We start from the raw sequence: 7,500 nt of genomic DNA on the forward strand, positions 1-7,500 counted from the left end.
TATCACTTATACTCCTATATTTTTTCTCGTTTTCTATCTTCTATTTTTGTAATTAATAAACAACACTTACACTCTTACAATTTTTTTTTTCTCTATTACTGCATTTCTGTAATGAATAAAATATCCTAAGCTTCTACGTCAACAGTTTTCTCTTTTATTCTATCTTCTATTTTTGTAATAAATAAATATCATACTCTCCTACAGCTTCTCTTTTTCTATCTTCTATTTTTTTAAATAAATAACTATCAATCTACAATTCTAGTTTTTCCTCTATTATTGGATTTCTGTAGTGAATAAAATCTCCTAAGCTTCTACGTCAACAGTTTTCTCTTTTATTCTATCTTCTATTTTTGTAATGAATAAATATCACTTACTCCTACAGTTTTCTCTTTTTCTGTCTTCAGTTTTTGAAATGAATAAATATTACTTACACTCTTAGTTTTTTTTTTCTCTATTACTGCATTTCTGTAATGAATAAAATATCCTAAACTTCTACGTCAGTTTTCTCTTATATTCTATTCTCTATTTTTGTAATGAATAAATATCACTTACACTGCTACTGTTTTTCTCTCTCTCTCTCTCTATTACTGCATTTCTGTAATGAATAAAATATCCCAAGTTTCTACGTCAGTTTTCTCTTTTTTTCTATTTTCTATTTTTGTAATGAATAAATATCACTTAATCACTTACACTGCTACTGTTTTTTTGTTTTTTTTTCTCTCTCTCTATTACTGCATTTCTTTAATGAATAAAATATCCTAAGCTTCTACGCCAACAGTTTTCTCTTATTCTATTTTCTATTTTTGTAATGAATAAATATCACTTACACTGCTACTGTTTCTCTCTCTCTCTCTCTCTCTCTCTCTCTCTCTCTCTCTCTCTCTCTATTACTGCATTTCTGTAATGAATAAAATATCCTAAGCTTCTACGTCAACAGTTTTCTCTATTCTATCTTCTACTTTTGTGATGAATAAATATCACTTACACTGCTACAGTTTTTTTTTCTCTCTCTCTCTATTACTGCATTTCTGTAATGAATAAAATATCCTAAGCTTCTACGTCAGTTTTCTCTTTTTCTATTTCCTATTTTTGTAATGAATATATAGCACTTGTACTGCTACTGTTTGTTGTTTTTTTCTCTCTCTCTATTACTGCATTTCTGTAAAGAATAAAATATCCTAAGCTTCTTCGTCAGTTTTCTCTCTTTTTCTATTTTCTATTTTTGTAATGAATATATATCACACTGCTACTGTTTGTCTCTCTCTCTCTCTCTCTCTCTCTATTACTGCATTTCTGTAATGAATAAAATATCCTAAGCTTCTACGTCAGCCATGAGGTCGTTTCGTCCCGCCAACTCATAAATACCTGGCCCGCATACTGAATACTAAGGTGAAATGTGGTCCCCTTGGGTAAGTGACTTCGACGGCCCTCATAGAAGTCGCATAATTAGATAAACATTATCAGGCTAAATACGTGATTGGGAAAGGGAGATAGAGGGAGGGCGAAGGGAAGAGAATAAAGAGGAGGAAAAGAAAGCAGAAAACTGGAAACAGAAGGGAGGGGAGGGAGGGAGGGAGGGAGGGAGGGAGAGAGAGAGAGAGAGAGAGAGAGAGAGAGAGAGAGAGAGAGAGAGAGAGAGAGAGAGAGAGAGAGAGAGATTAGGAGTGCGAATAAAATAAAACACGCACAGAGAAAGAAAAAAATATATTCATACAAGATAATTGAGAAGAGACGATACGCGACACCAAAGGAGAATGGATAAAAAGCAAAAAAGGAAGTAGAAGCGAAGAAAATGAAAAGATAGGGGGTCCATTCTTATCGGAATTCGGGGCTAGCTCACCCACCTGTGATAACGAACAGCTGATATCACACACGTCACGTGAGGAAGGTCTTCAATAATACTTCATTGAACTAATTAACACGATAATCCAGTTATTTAGAGTATTCTGTTATTGTCGATATTGTAGATAAATCACAAATATATATACTGTGAAAATCACTTTCTGTTCAGTTCAGTATAAAGAGATAAAGAATTATAAAGAGATTTTCAGTATGATTTAAAATTCGTCTATACATCTCTCAAGGAAGAATTTTGAAGATATGTTTATCAGTCTCGTTATCTCTAACATTATCATTCTTACATCAACAATAACATTATTATAATCATCACCATCATCGTGGCTCTCATTACATAACCACCAGAAAGGGAGTAATTGGCAACCCACCTCAGCATTCATTCACAACAGGGGTAACTCACACACACATACACACACACACACACACACACACACATACACACACACACACACACTCACATATATATACACACACACACATACATACACACACACACACTCACACACACACACACACGCACGCACACACACAGACACACGCACACGCACACACACACACACGCACATACACACACACACACATACATACATACATACATACACTTACACACACACACACACGCACACTCACATACACACACACACGCACACACACACACGCTGGGTAAAGTAACGGATTAGGGTAGATTATCCAACTGTAGAACTTCCAAGGACAGAATATCCGTGAACTGATAACTAAGGATAAATAACAAACAAGGACAGAAGACCCAAGAACAGATCGCTAAGGATAAAATATATATCCAAGGACAGAATGCCCCTAAACTGGACACCAGGGTAAGATGCCCAAGGACACTATGCCCCAAAATTGGACATGGGATAAAATGCCCGAGGGCAGAGTATCCAGTCTAAATATTTTGACGATGAGACTATCCAGCATCTGAAGGCTAGGAATACGAACACCAAAGGACAGGTTATCCAGAAATACAAAACAGATTCAATAACAGAAGAAAAAAAATCATAGAATGCCCACGCATACGAATAGGATCGGATAACCTAAGCATACTGCATGTCCTCTACATCATTATCATTATTAATGTTTTCGTTGCCTTGTTGGTATTGATGGCACACACACACACACAATACACACATACACACACATATGCACACACACAGAGACACACACACACACACACTTACCCATAAGGCTCAGTGTGAATCGTAATATTTTTGTTGATCTGCCGTTTTGTTGATGACTTTATTTGTTGTTTTCTATCTTTGTCTTTCCCGTCGTTCTTGTAGGTGTTATTGTTTTTTTGTTTTGTTTTTTTAGTGTCGTTATTGATGATTTTGCCGTTATTGTTACAGCGACTGTTGTTGTTGTTACTGCCTCTGTTTTTCTTCAGTTGCAAATGCTGTTGTCCATGTTTTTGCAATTATTTTCGTTAACATATTAGTTATTTTTTGTATGTGTGACTGCTTCTGCTACTCTTGCTGTTCTTGTCTTTATTTCTAAAGTGTTGTTGTCGCTTCCGCTGTTTTTGTTGCTGTTTCTTTGTTGTGTTAATGCTGCATTTTGCGTTGTTTTGATGCTGTTACCCCTGCGATCCTCATGTGGGTGTCTTATCGGGGTTAACCGGGTGAACCGAGAACCCTGGACCCCGTTAATCCGAATCCCATCAGTGCTCAAGGCAGTTTTTCATCCTGTATGCGTGCGGGCGTGTGTGAGTGTGTGTGTGTGTGTGTGTGTGTGTGTTACGTCGTGTGTGTGTGTGTGTGCCGTCGTGTGTGTGTGTGTGTGTGTGTGTGTGTGTGTGTGTGTGTGTGTGTGTGTGTGTGTGCGTGTGTGAGCATGCGTGTGTATGTGTGTGTGTGTGTGTGTATGTGTGTGCGTGTGTGTGTGTGCGTGTGTGTGTGTGTGTGTGAGCATGCGTGTGTATGTGTGTGTGTGTGTGTGTATGTGTTAGTGTGTGTGTGTGTGTGTTCGTGCTCGTGCGGTTGCGTGCATGTGAGCATGCGCGTGTATGTGTGCGTGCTTGTGTATATGCATGCCTGCATTTGTGCATGCACATGCACATACACAGGCATGCACATAAGGGAATGAGAATGTGTGTGGGTGCGTGTAAGCATTTGCTTGTTTGTATTGAAAAGTTTTTGAGTTAAAATTAATCATGCAATACAGAATAATTATGAAAAGATCTTCAGAATAGATATATTAAAAAATGTTTGTGAGTGCGCGCATGCACGTGTCAGTATAATGCCATGTCCGTGCATGTTTGCATTTTCATTTAACTCTTAAAAAAAAAAAAAAATCCAAGTAAAACACACCCTTCTTCCTTTTTAGCCAGTGTGTGCGTGCGTGCGTGTTTGTTTGTTTGTTTGTGTGTGTGTGTGCTCAAGTGTGTGTGTGTGTGTGTGTGTGTGTGTGTGTGTGTGTGTGTGTGTGTGTGTGTGTGTGTGTGTGCGTGCGTGTGTGTGCTTTAACGATCACTTCCACGCCGAGGCTTAGGAAGGAAGGAGAGAGGAGCGGGGGGGGGGGGGTGCAGTGGGGGAGGGTAGGGTAAAGGAGGGGGGGAGGGGAGGAAGGAACAGGGGGTTGCCAACGACCATTTAAAATGCAAACGAGCCGACGCTGTTGTGTTGTGAACTTTTTTTTCTCTCTCTCTTAATGATTTAGCAACAATATCCAATTAACGAACGCTAGAACACGAGGGGCACACAGAAAACAGTTTAAGCTCGGAACTCCTCGTATTTGCATTACGTAAACAAAACAAAAACACACAAACAAGATATTAGAATTTTTAAAAATATAGAGAGAAAACAAAATACCCGAATCAGACAACTTCTTACACACAAAAAAAAAACAACAATAACTCATGTAAACAAATGCAACAGCTAAATTTTAATATGCAAATACAAGCACAAGGTTCAGCCAGTAAAGCAAAAAAAGAAAAAAAATGCAAACAAATTCAGCAGATAAAACATAACGGGGAAAATGTACATAGTAGACGAAAAAAAAAAATAAACACAAAAAGACAACAAATTTCACAAGAGTTAATTTCCTCGGGAAGCAAATATCACAATGAGCTTTATGACACTGGTAATGTAACTCTGTACGCTTTGCGAGAGGAGGGAGAGAGAGAAGGGGGGAGGGAGGGAGGGGAGGGGGGAGGACGGGAGGGGGGGGGGGGAGGACGGGGGGGGAGGGGAGGGGAGGGAGAGAGGAGATAGGAGGAAGGATGGGAATAGAGGGAAGGAAAATGGGAGGAAAGGAGAGAATGAGATAGGAGGAAGAAAGAAAACGAAATAATAGGAGGAAGAGAGAGAATTAAAAGATAGGAGGATATGAGGAAGAGAAAAAGAAAATGGAAAGATGGGAGGGAGAAAAGAAGGGAGGAAGGGTGGGAAAAGAGGAAAGGAGAAAGGGAGAAATAATGTAAAGAAAAATAGAATGAAAAGATGGGAGGGTGGGAGAAAGAGGGAGAAGATGGGAGGAAGATAGGAGAATGAAAAGGTGGGAGGATGGGAGAGAGAGGGAGAAGGTGGGAGGTAGGTAGAGAGAGAGAGGAGAGAGAGAAAAAGAGAGAGAAAGAGAGAGAGAAAGAGAGAGAGAGAGAGAGAGAGAGAGAGAGAGAGAGAGAGAGAGAGAGAGAGAGAGAGAGAGAGAGAGAGAGAGAAAGAGAAACAGAAAGAGAAAGAGAAAGAGAAACAGAAACAGAAAAAGAGAAAAAGAGAGAGAGACAGGAGACAGACAGAGACAGAGATACAGACAGACACGCAACGAGACAGACAAACGAGACAGACACAGACACGCACGCACAATCCAGCAACCATGCAATACACTCCCAGCCCAGAATATTTGTGTATATATAAATCAATTGCACGGATGAAGTCATCTCGACACAGAGGACATTCTTCTTACTCTTTCTCTCGCTCTCGCTCTCGCTCTCGCTCGCTCTTTCTTTCTTTTTGTATGTATGGCTTTATCTTGTCTCTCTCCCTTTCCCCTTCCTCCAGTCTCTTTTTTTCCCTTTCCCCTCGTGTCTCTCCCTCTCTCTTCTCTTTTCTTTATCCCCCCTCCCCTCCTCCCCCTCTCTCTCTCTCTCTCTCTCTGTTTCTCAATCTCCCTCCCCCCCTCTCTCTCTCTCAAACTTTCCTCTGTCTCTCCTCTCCCTCCCTCCCTCTCTCTCTCTCTCCTCTCCCCCCTCCCTCCCTCTCTCTTTCCCTCCCCCTCCCTCTCTCTCCCTTTCTCTGTCTGTCTCTCACACTATTTCATCCAATAACAACCAATTTAATTGTATTTCTCCCTATCTAGGCTCCGGGAACGACCTTTGTTTTAAATATTAGTTTACGGTTTTGTTTTCTTCGTAATTATCATTTGTTATTCATTGTTTGTTTATTGTGTTTATCTTTTATATCTATTTTCTTTTCTTTTTTTGGGGGGGGAGGGATGTTCCATAATTTGTGATTACCAATGCTGTTATAATTTTTCCCAGTCATTATTGTTGTTATTATCATTGTTATCATTGCTATTACTATTGTCATTATTATATTCATTTTCAATGGTGTTGATATTACGTCATCATTACCATTACTGTTATTACTGTTATATTCATTATCAATGGTGTATTATGTCATCATTATCATTACTGTTATTACTGTTATATTCATTATCAATGGTGTATTATGTCATCATTATCATTACTGTTATTACTGTTATATTCATTATCAATGGTGATAATATTATGTCATCATTATCATTACTGTTATTATTATTATCATCATCATTATTCATTAAGGCCTTTTCGTCACTTGCGTTTATCATCGACATTCTGTTGCTGCTGTTAATATCACTTTCCTTTTCGTTATCATTATCATCATTAAACTGTGTCATCATCATCATTACCACTGGAATTCCGTCTCAAATATTCCAGTCATCCTCCTCTTCCACCTCCGCCCGTGTCACTGGGTCATCAGCTGATCCACCTTCTCTTCCACCACCTTTTCCCTTCCACCTGTTCTCCATACACCACCTGTCACCCACCTGTTTATCTGCTAGCGCCCAAAAAACACTTTCTTTGCCATCCTTTCGTCCGTCATTCTCGTGGCTCGCTTGACTTCTTCTCCGTTTATGTTTTTCCTTTTTACATAATCCAGCGGTTGGGTAATATCTTTTTATGGATTTTTAAATGTGGTTAAAAAATACACTGTCACGTTTGTCGACACGCGGACGCACAGCAGCGTACTCTCTCCCTCACCTCCCTCTCATCACTGAGGAGAAATTCAATGTGAACCGGAGAGGTGGGTGAGCGCGGCAGCTCCGTCGCCATTGGTTCAGCGGGGCTACGAACGGACCAATCAGAATGCGAGACGGACTACTTCTCGATTCTCATTGGCCAGTAGACTCTAGTCGTAGAGGTCAGTCATGTTTTCAGCCATTTTTTTTTTTCTTGTGCTGCCCACACATACCCACCTCCCCAGGTATCAAAATTATCCGATTGCTTTGTCTTCCAAGACGACGGGAAGAGTTTCCTCGCGAGTCGAAACGTTTCTTCCTGGCACACCCGCCGCCGCAATTCAAAATACGAACACTCATCCGAACAACAGCCGACACGAAGCAAAAGCGACGTAATTTGATATTGTTCCT

At 39.8% G+C, this 7,500-nt stretch overlaps 1 protein-coding gene across 7 annotated transcripts in view; it reads right to left on the reverse strand.

Moving 5' to 3' along the window:
• Positions 1-7,126, reverse strand: part of LOC113805650 (KN motif and ankyrin repeat domains 1) — a 76,634-nt gene extending 69,508 nt beyond the window's left edge. For 6 of the 7 annotated variants that reach the window (XM_070115551.1, XM_070115552.1, XM_070115550.1 and 3 more), the window contains exon 1: positions 6,898-7,102. The gene's annotated coding sequence lies outside the window, so the exon portion shown is untranslated. Of the gene's footprint in view, positions 1-6,897 lie in introns of all 7 variants that reach the window. The other variant, XM_070115544.1, reaches the window with a different exon arrangement.
• Positions 7,127-7,500: the final 374 nt, after the last annotated feature.

This window comes from Penaeus vannamei, chromosome 37, assembly GCF_042767895.1.
Source record: "Penaeus vannamei isolate JL-2024 chromosome 37, ASM4276789v1, whole genome shotgun sequence".
Taxonomy (NCBI): domain Eukaryota; kingdom Metazoa; phylum Arthropoda; class Malacostraca; order Decapoda; family Penaeidae; genus Penaeus; species Penaeus vannamei.